Below are 17,436 nucleotides of genomic sequence, written 5' to 3' on the forward strand. Positions count from 1 at the left end.
AACACATTGACACCTCTCGCATACCATGGCGGCCAACCAATCTCCCTGCAGTCACAGGCCACATCAGAGGAGGAACCGCTGTGAGAACAGACGTTCCTGCTGTTCCTGCTCCTGTGGTGAATGCTGTTCCTGCTTCCAAACCTCCTGCTGCTTTCAGAAAATGGCTGTCTCTCCCCTGCGCACTGCCACTATGGATGTTGAAAACAAACTCCTGAAAAACCATCCAAGAGAGTCCTCACATTGGCAACCGACTCATCACCAGAGTCCTCACCGACATCAGACTCCACTCTGAAATGTAGCTTCGGAGACCCAACCTCTGGGGAAAGGTGGCACGCAGCCCAGTGCCATTATCGTCAACTCACTCTGTGTACAGTGCCGTTGTCGTCATCTCACTCTGTGCACGCCACCCATGCAGTGCAACGTCATCATTCCTGCTGTGGCATTGCTGAGAGACAGATCTACTGCAGCCAAAACTTGTTGGTTCTCACCTCCCCAGCATGGAAACCAGGGGTGTTTGGTCCCCACTCCGACACCAGTATCCAACTGGCCGCGACCACCTCTGGGCATGACCCCTAAGGCATAAAAACTGTTGATCACCTGCAGACCTCCTTCAGCTGGCTATGACCAGCCAGTCAGCCACCACGGTTGAGCCCACTCCTTCGGCCCCTTGTGGACCGCCTGCTTGCCGCAGACCTCCTTCATCTCGCTCTGACCAGCCAGCTACTACGAGTGAGCCCACTCCTCCAACCCCTTGTGGACTGTTACTTCACCACCTGGTCCAAAGGCAGGAAACCTTCTTGGGCAGAGATCTCATATGACCATCACACTCCCAGGAGAGTCCCAGGGCCACACTCGTTGGTTGTAACCTCCTGGGTGTGTGGAAAATGCCTCAGGAGGCATTGTATGTTCCTGATTCCTACCCCCCTGCCAGAAGCCTCCAATCCGTGACTGTCAGGACAACTCGTCGACAAAATGTAGTGATGTCGCTGTTATGCTCACCTGGTCTCTGCAGAGGTGTTGGGGCATGGTTGCAGCCCTCCCAGGGGTGAGGTCGCTCGGGTCCGACTTCGTCCTCTGCACTTATGTGATGACTGGTGGTAATAGGTGATGCTGCTCAGGACTGATCCTGCATGGAGAATAGGGGGTGTGAGTATGCCAGCTTCTTGTCCTGATCCCGTTCCAGACCCCTTCTCCAAAACCGTGGTACCCGTGTGATGCGCTGTCCCTGGAAAGCTCACCTGTTGATTAGCTTTGGCGAGCACTCCATCCTGCTGCTTCTGGCAGGGGCACTTGTATGATCTGGACCGAGTTCCTTCACTGGTCCCTTGCACGTGGTAGTCCAGTCCTGTTGCGACTAAGCCACTATACTTCAGGTAAGTGTTCCTGTTTGGCTTTGTCTTTCCTCGTCTGTTTTTGTTGTATTGTAAAGTTTGTTGTCTTGTATTGCTGTCCGTTCCACTTTTGATGTTTGCTCTTTTGCTTTCTTCCCTTGCAGGTAATGTTGCCGGCCCGGCAGAAGCTGCGGACCTCGAGTCGGAAGCCGGGGGGAATGAGGAACGAAGCTGCAGCAGTACAGTAGCTGGTAAGTTGTTAACTAGGGGCGTGCAGGGTTCAAATGCGGGTGTTCTAACCTTGTCTTTCCTCTTCTTCACAGCGTCCAAGGTGGTGGATTCGGAGTGCGGTGCTGCAACATCGGGATCAAGGTCACTGGATGTCAGGAGATGAGTCTGCATATGAAGCGATGAAGCACCAGTTTCTTGGAGGTGATTATGCAGGAGAAAGCCTAGTTTCAAAGGTAAGTACACTGGTCCAAGCGGCGGTGAGCGTCACGTTGTACGCAAGTGCACAGTAACACGAAGCACCGGCCTTAAGGATGGAGCAGCTTATTTAGCTGAGCTTCTGAAGCCACGCCCACCAGGTTCAGCCTGTCTGCTACACCCTGCCACACCCGATGAGTCAGCACATGAAGACCAGGCCTAGGGAGCCACACCCGATGAGTCAGCACATGAGGATGTTCCCTGCAATAAAGGCTTTCAGCTCCTGGAAAGTTCTTGTAAAATAAAAGCACTCATGCACTGAAATAAAGTAAAAGCACTCCTGCACTGAATTAAAGTGTTCCTGCTCACATCTCTATATGAGCCTGGCGCTAAAGGCACCAGAACTGAGTCCAGCCAGGGCCCTTGTGTTTATGGGTCCCAAAGGGACATAAGTGAGTCAAGTGACCCATTGCCCCCATCACTAGATGGTGTGGTTTTTGTGTTCTGGGGCTTGTGGCCATGACAGTCGCACACATGGCCGCCACGAGGTAAGTCTTTTCAGAGTATAGCTTTACTGCCAGTTAGTCCGCCAGCACACATAGGATAGATACACAGAAGAAACACACCCATATAGAAGATAGGTAGTAGAAAGCACTGGTATCATCACTCCTTTCAATCAGCTAACACCAACTGATAGACCAAAGGATCCTAACAGAACCCCACACGCATTAACACCAGAATTCTAGCTGTGATGTCAGCAACTCTCTGATATCAGACTCTCTGATATCAGACCCAAGACTCAGACATCAGCACCAAGGCAGAATACTACACACTGCAAGGAGCGTCATCAGTCTTTGATACTTGGAGGCACCATGAAAGTGACTTTAAAATAATAAGTTTCCATAGGTAAGCCAAGTGGAAAAAAACTGTGTTCAAAATACCTAAATTGCACTATTATTATATATGGAGCAACTCTATTGTCATTAGGCTTTTTTTTATGATAGCATGATATATTAACATAAGCTATGACGTGAATCTCTTACAGAGCTGCAGACAAGACACTGTGTGATTAAATGATTTGTCCAGGATCACATATGATGAAACCAGAATGTGGACAACTTAAGCAACTAAACACATCTTTCCTAGGTTTAGTTGATATAGATATTTATTAAGGTTTTGCTTTGCATTTCATGTGCTTAAATATTACTTTATTGCAATGCCTTGGAAGCAAACCACACTTAATAATAGACTAGTCTTTCATAATAAACTAACTTTGTACTATATGCATCGTCATAGAAATATGTTGAGAAATAAGTGTATGGCTTTAGTTTTATTCTCCCCATCCTGCATGCAAAGTCCCAATAGCATCCATATGAGCCAACAAATCCCACTTGGGTTCTAAAGCCATAATCATTATTTCATGAAGCATGCAGCATAATGCTGCATGCTTCATGAAATAATGATTATGCTGCATGCTTCATGAAATAATGATTATGGCTTTAAAACCCAAGTGGGCTTTTAAACCCAAGGAGGGTTTGTATGGCTCACATTAATGCTATAATGTATGTACCCTCCTGCTTCTGATCACCCCCTTTCACATTTCTTAAGGGACAAAAGTCCATGATAATAGCCCCCTCTCCCTCCTATCAGTGCGTAATGGCTCCCATTGTGATGCACTGTTCACACAGAGCAATATGTTAGGTCTCTCCTCCTCGTGAGAGCTGCTCTGCTGAGCTCCACGGGACTTGTCTTGGCAGAGAGACACCTCTCCCATTCGACACCCTGATTGTCAATGAAGGTGCCGAATGGGCAAGGTGTCCTGCTGCCAGGACAATGAGAGTGCTGAGCAAGAAAACCTCCTGCTCATCACCCTCATTGTCCTGCCAGTGGTATACCTTTCCCGCTCTGCACCCTCATTGTTAATGAGGTTACTGAACGGGAGAGGTATCCCGCTCATAAATAGCCACTAGGGAGCCAAACTGCCTCCCCTGCCCTCCGATTGGTACGTCACTGATTCAAATGTATGCAAAAATACACAGAACGGCTTGGAGGGACTTCACCGACAAAACGGAGAGTGAGGGAGAACTACTCCACACGAGAAGAGACGATATCTCGCATTGGAGCTCCTGCTGCTCAGAACTGTGCTTAGAGGGGGCTTTCTTGCATGCCCTGCGGGAGAGGCGATGCTGTGCATGTTCGACAATTCTGCTCTACTCAATGGACACATGTCTACCATATGCTTACCACAATTATCATGCATTTGAAAAGATTTGCTGCACGCACAAATCACTGATCTTCCTACCTCGCTCGCGTACCACTTCCCCAATAAGCTCTGCAAGCTGCTGTCTTGTCTTTAGTGCCTATTCCCACAGGCCCCTGCACCTGTGCTCAGTCCTCTTATACTGCACGTACAGTATATGCTCACACCTGACACATGCACCACAATCCCAAGGGGGGCTGCTCAAGAATGCCACGCGTTGGCATGCTTTGCTCTGCCTGGCACCCTACGGCTTCCTGCCGAAGGTATTGCAAACGGATGGTGTCCCCAGGGACTGCCTTCTGCTGTGTAGGTCCATTCTGCGAATACGAGCGAAGGCTGCCCCATACAGTCTCACCTGCTCACTAGAACTGGTACAGAGTGTGTGTGTGCTTGAGGCAAGTTAGAGAGAGAGAAATAGGGATAGGAGTGGAGCTACACGGAGAGGGAGGGAGAGAGGGAGCGAGATAGAGAGAAGAGGTGGAGAGACACAGAGACGGAGAGAGAAGCAGAGAGAGTGATGACAAGATGGAAAGAGAGATAAAGACAGGGGGAGGCAGTGGGACACATGGGTGAAAGAGAAGCAGAGAGAATGATGACACGATAGAAAGAGACAGAGAAAGAGGGCACAGGCGGTGGGACACAGATTAGGAGACAGAGAGATAACAAGACAGAGTACAGCAGAGAAAATGAGAGAGAGAGAAAGAGAGAGAGAGGCACCGCCGGACGATTAAGGAGATATGTCACCCAAGAATTGCACTTAACGAAGTACCAACGCTTTGTAAATATGGAGTGTTGTAAACAGATGTTTACCTTTTTTTCAGTGGGGACCTTCCGCGGCACTCAACTCAATCCCTGACATGCAATTTAGGGCACCGCAATCAGCAACCCGCTGTACAGTTCCATCATGCCTGTCCTTCTCCAGACCCGACCCGACCCAACCTCTATCTGAAATCCCAATGAGTTTCTTGTTTTGTGTGTGAGCAGCTCATTTAGTTCCTGTGTTGCCCCTTCTCTTGTTCTTCAAGCTTTGCTGCTCCAACCAAGCACCTAACCGTCCGCCACTACTCGCATTGCCACACATCATGCTGCCCGCCACAAAGAACATACATGAGAGAACGTTATTTCTTCGTAGACAATATACTACGCTGCACAGGGGCTTTCCCTGGGCTAACATTTGCTGCTTTGCCCAGACGTTGACAGCCATAGCTCGGACCATCCTCCTGTCTCCGCTACTTTCTGCATGCCCCTCGGTGTAGAGAACCGTCGCTGAGAACTTGCAGTACTCCACCCCTTTCCTTCCGATAACACTGCAACGTGCATGGATCTTACCCTTGGCCTTCACTCTCCTGCTTTGTCCTAGACAACACCAGCAACAGCACATGGACTCCACACCGGCCTCAGACAGTGCCAACTACTCCACAACCCCTTCTTGTTGGCACTTGGCCCCGAGTGTGTTGCTCCTGACACGCATACTACATCTTGGAATGTGGGGCAGCTCCGCCACGGGACTCTGAGGGGGGATCAGCTAGGCGTTCAAGAACATACGCTGTTGGGACATAGAACGTGCAAGTATTTAGCCATCTAAGTGCTGTTGGGGGTATGGGTTTGTTTATTCGACCTATCCATAGTGCAGACAGAGTCAAGGCCCTATCTGCTCCTTTTAATCCAAGCTTGGGCACAATGGCCTACTACTATTAGACTTCTATCTACAGTAGTAGGTATGCAGACAATGACAGCTCACAGAAGTGTGCTGCACATTGCATCTTTAACAGGTATTCATTACAGAAAGGGTATGGCATAGCCTAGGTAGCCAGATGTATGAGAAACCTCCCGAGAAAGTGAGCAACTTCCCCCCTAGCCATAACTGCACGCCTATGTCTACCCCTAAAAGGGTGAATCCCCTGCTAGTATAGAACCCCAGAATACACAATACAACGCCAATGAACCATCGATGATTAGCTTGATTTTCAAGCTTGTTTTTTGGAGAAAAGGCATTAAGAGGGAGGAAAAGTGTATATGAGGATCTGTTAAACTGTGTGATCCACACAAACCTTCTGAAACGTTGTCAGATCCAAATTAGGGAGAGTTCTCTCGGCAGCAGTGGACGAGTTAAAAAAAAAAAGGATATGGAGACATTTTGGGATGTGTGACAATGAGCTAGGACGTTAGCCAATAGAAAGGATGCATCTGAAGGCTGGCCATGTCCTTATGAACTGTGGAAGGGTCACAATCAGGGTCTGCACATCACTCCATTTATGAGCAGACATGTCCATTATAAGAAAAGCAGTCTTTCATGATACAAGTTTCAAATCTCTAGATGTAATTGGCTCACAAGTCTTATGAACCAAGCAGACTAATCGATCCTCAGGCCCAAAACTGCAAGTGGGCTCTCCAAACTTGAAGACGCACATGGGGCAAAATGATCCTCAAAACATTGTGCAAAAATAACCCTCATGCTTTACGCTCATGTGGATGCCGACTGAAATCAGATAAGACATCAATATATAAAGCTGTGTTTCTGGATGAGCCAGGCAGGCCAAAAGGAAATAGAATACCATGGCCTATTGTGCACGAAGAAGTGCTATTGCACAGTGGTGAGCTCTATTTTCACAACTGGAGGGGAGGGGCCAAGGGCAGCATCAGTTGAAGCACCTGGTGATGCCACCTTCTCAGGAATTGGTAGGTGAAGTATCTTCTATTAGTACCCGGCGAGAGTCAAGCAGAATGCAACACGCATTCTGATTGGCTCTCGCCGGGTCCTTACCCGGCCGAGAATCCATCGATTCTCGGGCCGGGATTCCAGCTGCCTTGTCCTCGGCGGGGGGCGTGGCAGCCCCTCAGCCAATGAAGAGGCTGGAAGCTTGGCCATCCCCGCTCCGAGCCTCCCCGCGGCTGAGAGGCTGCCTTTGCCCCCCGCCGGGTAAGGCTTTTTTTTTAATTCCCTTTCCTCCTTCCTCTCCTCTACCCCCACCTACCTTCTTGTTCCTGCTTCTCCGGCGAGGGACGGGGGAAGCCTCCAGCCGCGTGGAGACTCGGAGCAGGGCCATCCCCACTCCGTGCCTCCACACGGCTGGTGGCTTCCCTCGTCCCTCGCCGGGGACGCGGGGACGCTTTTTTTTTTTTACTTTTTTTTTTTTATTCACGTCCCACTCCCGCCCTCCTGACCCCACTTACCTTCTTTTTGATCCTTTTTCGGGAGCGGACACGCTGGGAACACTTGTGTTGCCAGCGCGTCCGCTCCCGATGGCCACCATGGAAAGGGAAGATGGACTCCGTTTTCCCTTTCCATGGCAGCCATTTTCTTGGTTGGTTCTTTTTTTTTTTTTTTCTGTCCTTAAACGCTGCACGGTTTTGGGACAGAAAAAAATGCTTTTAGTGCCCCGGTCACGTACATAATGCGGGCTGGGGTACTATTAGCAATATGACCCTCGCGGCGGGGATATTACCGACTCAGGTAATGCCCCGGGGCATTCGTTAAGGCCCTCGCTTCACTCAGGCCTATGACTATGGACCCCAGGGCATTACCTGAGTCTGTAATGCCCCCACCGCTCAGGTCATATTGCTTAAGTGGTATAAACTACAAGCTGGACACACAGGAACCACCAGGAAGCCAGGGTTATAGAAGGTAAGTGCTCCTTTATTGGTTACAGCTTAAGTAGGAAGTTGAGAATAAGGAGATCAGTAGCATGCTGTCTCTGCCATTGGCTCTCTCCCTGCTAGTCCCCAACGGTCAAACCTGGAACCCTCTCACTCACCACCTTCCATGCCTCATACAACATTCCAAGCTCCACTCACAGTCCCACAGCTCTTATACCAGATGTAAACCATACAGAGTTACTAGGGTACAACAGTAGGTTTTCTTTTGGCAGCCTGCCTGATTAGACATGTCGAGCAAGACCGAAATGAAATAGGTTGATCAACTCTTATTGTGTCACAAGTAGGCCTGAGGTAGGCCCAGGGAGGAGACTGATGAGAAAACGGTGGTTCCCCTCTCAGAAATGTTAAAAAGCCGCCAGGCACCCCCTTTAGGTGGGCCACATTTTAGAGACAGGTGGAAGCAGGTGCAGCTCTTCTAACGTTGGTGGGTTTTTCCCTCCAATGAATTTCTCCCCTTAACGGTAATATATAACGGGCTAGTTTCAGTCTATTTTGAAACAAAGACGTGAATCTAATTATGTGTGTCCAAATAGGTGTATGTGTGTGCGTGGGCGTGGGGTGCGTAGGCAGGCACCTAGGGTGGAGGGGCAGCCTGGATATGGGGCCTCCCTGACTTCCTGCACAAATAAACCTGTAATTGCTGTCTGATAGGCCCCAACAGAGACCGCTCTACTGCCACTGAGGAAGGAGGTTGAGTAGCACTATAATTACGCATGAAGTCTCTACAAAGGCTTCCTTGCTCGGTCCTGCAGCGTTCAGGCAAACATGGCCTGCACTCTGCCTTTGCTTCCCGCCAGCGGGGTTGTCTTTGCACTATGAGGTGATAAATAGCTCTTTGCCATAAAGCGCACCACCTTCCCCGCAGCTGTGACCACCATTTCGCCACCTTCCATGCCTCTGAGGAACAGTGCTCTTGTTAAAAGGCAAAAAACTGATTATTTTCCGGTGTGACGCTGCTGGCTCGAGGACACCGTCCCTCGTGGGCTCTCAACCTGCCATCACTTCCTCCTCTTCGCGCCTCCAGTGCCCCCCTTTCCCGCTCGAGCCCCGCCTCCAGCCTTTCTCACAGCTGTTTGTTTTACGAGGAGAATTACCTGAAGAACAACCTGTCAGCGGCCTTACGGCAAATCCATAACATGCGACGGCGACATAAAGGGCGGCGTAGGGGGTGCTGGGGGGTGGGGGTGGTGTTGAGCCGGAGGCTCAGAGCCAGTTGTTGCCATGGAGATTGCGGACTGAAAGCAACAACTGAACAGTGTCAAAACGCTGTCGAGTGACATGATGGAAACTGCATTATAGGCGACGGAGGGCGGATACGAGCTATGGAGGAGAGCTGGAAAGAGGAGTGGGAAGGAATGGAGAGGAGAGAGGGTAAGGCGTTAGAACGAGGGGGAATTAAAGTGAGCAAGAGAGGTGGGGTGGAGGGGAGGGCAAGAGATTGGGACATAATTAAGGCGAGCTGGGAAGGAAAAGAGCAAGATTATGATAGAGAAAAAGAAGGGGGAGTGAGCGAGAAGGAAGGAAGGAAAGAAAGAACAAACGAACGAACGAACGAACGAACGAACGGCTTTTAGGAGGAAGAACGAAAATAGAGCAAACATAAAGAACAAAAGTGAAAAAAACACGAGGAGAAATAGAGAGGGGGGAGGAATGGACAGCTATAGAGGTCAAAATGGTGAACGCGGAAAAGAACAGGAGCAGAAAGAAAAAGATGATGGGGAAGACAGCAAGAGTGGTAGAAGGAAAAAGAGAAGAGGTGCACATAAAGTGAGGGCTGAAAAAGGGAGAAGGTGAAAAATAAGAGAGGGCGTCATTAATTAAAGAAAACGAGGAAATGGAAAACAGTGCACACAAAAATATAAGGAAAAGAGAAGATGGAACGAGGGGGTGAAGAAGAGGAGGGATCTGAAGGGGTGAAAGAATATGCAAACAGAGCCCAAAAGGAAACACGAGTGAAGGAAAGAATTTGAAAGCGCGTGCAGCAGTAGGAAGTACAGAGGGAGAGAAGACAGAGAGAGACAGGGTAAAAGAAGGAGAGAAGGAAAGCGCAAAGTGTGCGACTTTATGATGGAGGGGGAGAAGGAAAGCAAAGAGCGATATACATAATCAGTGAGAAAGGGAAACACACACAAGGAACGAGATAACACATAGAAGGTATGGGTGAAAGAAAAAAGAGGTTAGGAGAGCCTAGAAGAGTGAAAGCGGGATAGAAAGAGAGGGCAAGGAGAAGAAACAGAGACCAAGAGGATAATCAATAGAAGAGAGAAAGAAAAGGATAGAGTACAAGGGGCTGGGGAAAATGGAGCAAAACAAAAGAGAATGTGAGATGGGCAGCAAGGTGGTAGAGAAGGGGCAGAAAGAAAAAAGGTACAAAATAAAAGATGGAAAGATGGAAAGGGCACCAGAAATGTACATGATATTAAAGAAATGTAAAGAAAGTGAGAACTTGCAAGAGAAGGATAGAGAAGCTAAGAGAAGAAAAGAGAAAGCGTGAGTAAAAGGTCGAAAGAGAAATATTATGAGAGATGGAGCGAGCATAACAGTAGAACGGAAGCAGAGTGTGAATATATCAAATTATAGTGATATGGAGCATAGAGGCAGGTGAAAACAAACAGCGAGGAAGAAAAGCGGGAGAGATAAACAGTGATTTATATAAATACAGTGGGAAGGAAACTGAAGCTAGCGGAGAGGGCAGAGAAGAAAAAAAAAACAAGGTAAGGGAGAAAATGAGAAAAGGGGACTTAAGGAGACAGACAAGTATGAGAAGGAAAGAGTGAGCATGGAAGGGAAGACAAATAAGAAATAGAGACGCAAGGATAAGAATGTAAGTAGCACAAGAGAGGAAAGGGAACTAAAGGGTGATTGTGAATAACAGCAGAAGGAAAGGGGTGGGGGAGAAGGATAAAGCGAGAAAAGGAAAGCTGCAAAGATTCGGTGAGAAATGGGAGGAAAGTGACGGACAGAAGGACAAAAGCAAGAGACTGACAAAAGGTGGAAGGTACTGGGAGATCAGTAGAGAGTCAAAAGCGGAAGAGAGGTGCAGTTGAATGAAGGACAAGGATGATTAAAACACAGAGAAAGAGAGAGATTGAAGGTGATTTATGAAAAGAGAGGAAAGAAGGGGAACAGAATATTAAAGGAAGAGAAGGGCTGTCAAAGCCAAAAAATTGCAAAAGAGAAATAGAAGAGATGGAGAACGATGAATATAAAACATATACAGGCACAGAAATAAATGAATATAAAGTATGACAAAGGTAAATAAACAACAATTGAAGGCTAATCGAAGAAACAGAAGAAACAGAAGATAAAGATTCAAAGTGATAGACATAGAGATCCTGGAAAGGGGGAAGAGGGTTACAGAAACAAATAGAGAAGTGAAGGAACATTGGTTACAGTTTGTATGTACGAAGACAGATAATAGACGGTGAAGATATTAAGGTAGTGAAAAGAAGGAAAGAAATAGGCGATAAGAGAACATTTAATGAAATGACTGAATGAAAATAAGAGAAAGGGGAGGGATGAAAGAGAAAGTGCTCCAGTACAGCTAGAGGACAACTGAGGGACAATGAAAGGAAGGGGCAGATGACCAGACGGTGGGAGAAGGACAGATAGTCTATGGGCCTCATTACAAGTTTGCCGGTCCAGGAATTACGGTACCAGAAAGTTTCCCGGTATGTAGTTCCCAGACCGGCAAACTACGAGTTGTGCTCGCGGGTGCCTTACTGCCCACCTTGGTCGGACCTGGTGGGCTGAACGGCACCCGCGAGCACAGCATGTGGAATGCACCGGCACCGTTATAAACGGTGCCGGTGCATCCGACCTCCCTTATGGGGCCGAATGGGAATGGGGAGCATCTTTTTTCTAGCGCCCGCGAATGGGCAATTACCCGTTCCGGCAGGGTCGTAATGGGTGACGGACCCATTCGTGGGTGACGGAATTTCTCGTTTTACCGGCAAGGCTACCGCCAAACTTATAATGAGACCCAGTGGCTGTAAGAGGTGAATATAGGAAAAGGAAATAATAGGTAAGATGGGAGAGAAAGAGAGATGGGGAGAGAGATCTGGTGAACAGGAGAAAGAGAGAGAGAGAGAGAGAGAGAGAGAGAGAGAGAGAGAGAGATTGGGAGAAACAGAGGGAGAGAGAGAGAGACAGAGAGAGAGGGAGAGAGAGAGAGAGAGATTGGGAGAAACAGAGGGAGAGAGAGAGAGACAGAGAGAGAGGAGAGAGAGAGAGAGATTGGGAGAAACAGAGGGAGAGAGAGAGAGACAGAGAGAGAGGGAGAGATAGAGAGAGAATGTGAAAGAGAAAGCGTGCTAGAGATTAGACGATGGAAAGAAACAGAAACATGAAAAAGGACAGAGTATTAGTGAAGGGGCTGCATTCAGAGCTATCCCCTTCACTTTGCTTAGCGGGCTATATAAGAAGCAAGGCAGAATGTTGATGACATTTCCTCTTCTTCAGTGCTGTCTCCCTCACAGAGAATCAGAGTTAGTTTTACGGCCCCTGCTGCCTTTTCACATTGGAAGACACTTCTCTGAGAGAAGGGCTCAGTAGAAGGAATAGGAGGATGGTGTCTTTGGAGCTACACATGTCTACAATTTGGACTGCCCACCGACTGGACACATGCCTTTGGATTGCTGTGTGCAGACTTGGAAAGTTGAGAATCTCCTTCCAGCCAACACCATGGTGGCAGGCCGGTTCTTTTCTGCATGCATGAGAACGGTGTTACTAGATGGCTGCAGGAAACATGACAATCTTTTTAAGATTGTCTATAAAGAACGCACACAGACAAAGAGCCTAATACATGAAAGGTTTAGTGTGGTGCAAAGCGACTTTGCACTGCCAATAAACATGGTGAACCGGGCCTCATTCACAGAGCTGTGCAAAGTGTATATTTGTGGAGCAAAATCACTTCTCACTGCAAAACTACTATTAGCACCGCGCTAAATGGGCCTGATTCACAAGAAAAGCACTAAGAAATGTTCCATCAATTGGGCCCAAAGACACTCCCAGCACTACTGATTAGGAGTGTAATCGTACTTGTAAAACGTTGATAAATGAAACAATGTGATTTTTGTGGGGACCCGAAGACTTTGGCAGTTGGTCCATTGCCACTAACAGGCACCTTTCTTCCTTTTGGTATAACCAGGAGCCGGCTCCCTGCCCATCGCCAGGATGAGTGGCTGCATCACACTGAATGACCAGGGGCCTTGGGAAACTCATCGAGGCTCCCCAAGCCCAAGCATTGCAGCCACCCAGAGACACAGCTGTTTTCCTCAGGGGGGGGTCTGCAGCCTTTGGCTCTCTTGGTGCTGTGTACTACAGCTCCCATGAGTCCTAGCCAGCATAGTACAGTTTCTGGGATCATGGGAGGTAGATTGCGTTCCCCTGCTCTAGCGGATAGCGGAACCATACACAACCAACGTTCTTCTGGCTCGGCTTTACAGCGGTGACAGCTCTACTCAGTAGAGAAGCCATAGAGACAGCCGTGATCAACACACATGACCACAGGATGAGATTTGGCGTAATGGGGGAGTTGAGTGGTAAGGGTGGCAGCGGGTGACTTCCTCAGCCTAGTGTTGCCTGAGTGCACAGCTCGTACCCACTTCCTAAAACAACTGATTGCCCCAAGAGATTGCTTCCGGTACTCCGACAGTGTTTGATAAACAGGGACCATTAGATCAGCATATCTCCTTGTTAATTACAACTCTTTGTTAAATCTCTTTAGGTCCTTGTAAATGTGGGTGCGGCCTGGTATCCTCTGGTAAGAACAAAAATGCAACTGCAGCCAGGGAGGGAGGTTTGAAGATGGTGGTATTTTTTCCTTTTTTGTCTATGGTTAAAACGCATTTATAAATGAATCATGCGGGTGCACATAAAAGAGAAAAGTTAAAAGTTAGTCAACCCAACAACATTAAAATTCCGTTAAAAATCATTAATAGGCTGCTTTATAAGCAAAGGTGCAACAAAAAACAGGTAACCCTATGCTACCTTTTACATGCAGGCCTGTTTCTAAGGAATGGCTCAAAGAGCGGCTTAGTCTCCAGAGCGCTAAAGTACCGCAAAAGACCTTCTTAAGGGCGCTGCAGAGAGTACCGCTTTGGGATATGGAACTCAGCACAGAACCGCAAAGTGAAGGCCATCCTCCCCGGGGAATTTCCTTTTATTGACCCAGCCATGCCATCTACAAAACAGAGGGGTCGTGAGGGGCATTTGGGGCTATAAGGTCAGGCTGGGAGGCCAGGGCAGACATTACGCTGCACTTCTGTGCACTCTTTACACTCAGGCTGCCCCAACAGTGCTTTGTGATATTCCATCAAATGTACAGTGTGTCTGAGGGCTTTTTGGAAGTGCACAGAAAAGCAGCAAGTAAGCGTTGTATAAACTAAAACTACAACAAACACAGATTGACTAATGAAGCATTGTTCAAAGTTAAATGTTGTAGTCGTTTTAGATTGGGCTATTTGGTGTTGCTTGCAACATATATAAGCGGACCTATTGCATTGGAATACAGATAGGGAGGAATGGCATATAAGGAGGGGCACACAGTCTATGGGAGTTATTTGGCTATGTGCCCACTCATTACCTACCCATGACCATGCTAATCCCTAAAACCATTCCCACCCATTCCTGCCTCTACCTGCCCAAAACACCTTCTCACGGGAACTATTTGAGCGTGCTTTAATCAAGCCTTACCATCAGGCTTTGCATTCAAAGTGCCTTCCATTGTCTGTTCTCCCGAAGCGCTAACAACTTTACGGAGCAGCTGAATGTTCATGAGTGATATTGCCTCACAATTGCAGTGCTCATGTTCTCCGCCAATTTCCAGACCAACTGATCAAACATTAACCTCTATGATGGTCACAGACCTCATCCTGCCCCCACACCAGCCAGATAAACCCTGACAACCAGGATTTCAATCCTGAATGTATTGGTAGTCCAAGTAAGGACAGGCCTGGTGGTGGAGATAGGCGGCCCTGGAGCTGATAGCTTCCCCACTGCCCCCTATCAAGCTTTTCAAACAGATCCTCCCCGTCCCCCCAAATGCCCCCAAACCACGACCTCCCACCACAAGCAAACTCCTGCCGCGAAACACGTCCCTTCACAAGTAGACAAACACGATTTCACTCGACAGACTACAAGACGCGAGCGAGAGTGAAACATTGATTCAGACGTCTTTCACTAATGAATCACACTTCTTCACATCAACGGCTGCTGTCAGATCACACACGCTCCCCTAGCAGTTATATTAACAAGTGGAAAAGACATCCACGCACTACGAACCATTGGCTGCACTGACAGGCCATCCCTAATCCAGTGCGGCGATTCGGCCGTGACAGGCAGGCCATGTTGGAATCAGAAACGAAGCTCATTTTGTGCTTTTTACCGGGGTCTGTCAGCACCATTCCTGATATTTCTGGGTGTTTTTCTTCATGGAGCAGTAATCGGGTAAACCTTGACTCCCACATGCCGATTGCCATCTCCCAAACAGCGACGGAAATGCATTTGATCAATTAGCCCAAAATCACGACAAGCGGACTTTAAAAAATGCCTTAAGCAGACTTTTGAAAATCTGTGGTTTTTTCTGTCAGTTTACCGCCAGTGCAATAGTAAACACATCATTCATGGACCTTTTATGCTGGTGCAAAGTGACTGTGCGATGCCAAGAAACACTGAATCACAAAGCAGTGGAAAGTGTATTTGTACAGTGCAAAGTGACTTTGCACTAGTATTTGTGCAGTGCAAAGTGACTTTGCACCAGTGCAAATTACAATTTGCACTGCACTAAAAGTTCAATGAATCAGGCCCATAGTGATTAAGGGACCCACTGAGCTCCGCACAGGGAAACCTAAATGAATTCAGGATGAAATCCTTGAGGGAATCGTGCCCCTCTTAGAAAGAAGCTGTAAATCTCCCAAGACATGGATAATGCTTTATAGGGTCTAACTGTGCATCCAACAACATCATGGCACACTGGAATTCCTATGAATGGTACTTGTTGATTATTGTTTGCCGGTAAGATAGCTCAGAGTATTCAGCACTCGTTTCTGCAATTTGTCTGCGATCTGCATGTCTCAGTTGTGAATCCCGACATAAGGCCAACTCAGCCTTTCACCCTTCCCAGGTCACTAAATGAGCACCAACTTGGGTGATATTGTATTTAAATATGTTCCACGTACAACACTTTAGCGAAAGCGCTATATAAGCAACACATCATTATCACAATAGCAACAAGAGCAAAAAAAACAGGAAGTTGCATCAATGAAAGAAGCACCGGTCAATCAGCAGGCCTGGAACCAAGTGGAAACACCCAGTAACCAACCACGTTCTTTCCTGACCACCGGCACCTTTCCACTGCTGCACAGTCTTTGGTTTTCTGTGGTTGCCGTGTCACCATGCCCCCCCGACCCCTATGAAGACCCACATCCACCAGTGTACCTCACACCCCCACACCATGGAAATCATAAAAAGTCAGTGCCCCTTTACTATTTCCGCAGAATTCATTTTGTGTTCGTAGTTTCGTTTGAAGGGAGGCAATATTCACGTAAAGCCAATTTCCCTATAACAGAAACTATAGCACTCTGGAGGTTGCCCCAGGCCAGCAACTGACCTGAAACCTACCTAAGGCCCTGGCTACTCCACCTTATGCTGGTGGGCAGTTACTGGCACGTTCCACCCCCAAATGCAGGGTTCATAGCTAACTTTTCACTAGGTGGCCCCTTCAATGTCTGAAACAGTACAGGCATGAATGAAAAACATGCTCTGAAAAATCCGACCAGAAAATCAGTGCGAGTATAGAGTGCAGCAATCAAGGGTAGACAATAGGTTAAATGGCAACGGAGGCTAGCCATGTGACAAAGCCAAACTACTTGTGTTTTGCTTTCTTTTAAGATTCATTGAAACTTGCAGGCTGTTGAAATACATAAAGCAACAGTGAATTAGTAAAGCACACAGTCACTCAATGGTCTCTCGGATCTAAACCAAAAGATATTTGTTGGTACTCAAATCGATTAAACTAATTTTATCAACCCAGGAAGGACAATGGGCTTAGCGTACCTGCTGGGAATTAAACCTGTGTCCTCTGAGGCCCAGCCAGGGCTGGGATCATCTTTGACTCCTCTCCTTCTCTCCACACATCACGGACCTTACCAAGAAGTCCAATTTTCGGCTTCATCTCCTCAGGGGCATTCTACCTTTCCTCACCTTCCCCCAGAAGCTCAATGTCTACAGAGCCCTGGTTCTCTCTAGGCTTGACTACTGTAATAGCCTCTTCCTCAACCTTCCTCTTTCCTCCCTTTGCCCGCTTCAACTAATCCAGAATAGGACTGCAAAACTTATCCTTGGCCTCCAGCCCAGGGACCACATCTCTTCAGCCCTATAACCTCTCCACTGGCTCCCAGTGACTGCAAGGATCAAATTCAAAACCTTTTGTATGATCCACAAGGTTGTCTGGGGCCCAGGACCTCTCTACATCCAGCTTTCTCTCCAGAAATACCTCCTAGCCAGAATCCTTGGAGCTTCTGACTCCAACTCTCTGCAGGTCAAACACTTCGCCAAGCAGAGAGTGGGACGTAGATCCCTCTTCTCAGCTGGTGCCTCCCTTTGGAACAGCCTCCCTCGCCCCTCAGACTTGAGGCGGATCTTGTTAAGTTCTGGAAACTTCCCAAGACCTTCCCCTGCTCCTCTTCCTTCCCTCTCCCCCTCCTGTGCTAAACCCTACACCTGCTGGTGCGACTTGGGCCTGGCCCCTTCAAAGTAATA

At 47.9% G+C, this 17,436-nt stretch overlaps 1 protein-coding gene across 1 annotated transcript in view; it reads right to left on the reverse strand.

Moving 5' to 3' along the window:
- The window catches only part of EPHB1 (EPH receptor B1), a 1,076,389-nt gene that overhangs the window by 112,181 nt on the left and 946,772 nt on the right, over positions 1-17,436 (reverse strand). The gene's annotated exons all lie outside the window — the stretch shown is intronic.

The sequence above is a fragment of the Ambystoma mexicanum genome, chromosome 10 (assembly GCF_040938575.1).
Source record: "Ambystoma mexicanum isolate Mex_15411 chromosome 10, UKY_AmexF1_1, whole genome shotgun sequence".
Lineage (NCBI taxonomy): Eukaryota > Metazoa > Chordata > Amphibia > Caudata > Ambystomatidae > Ambystoma > Ambystoma mexicanum.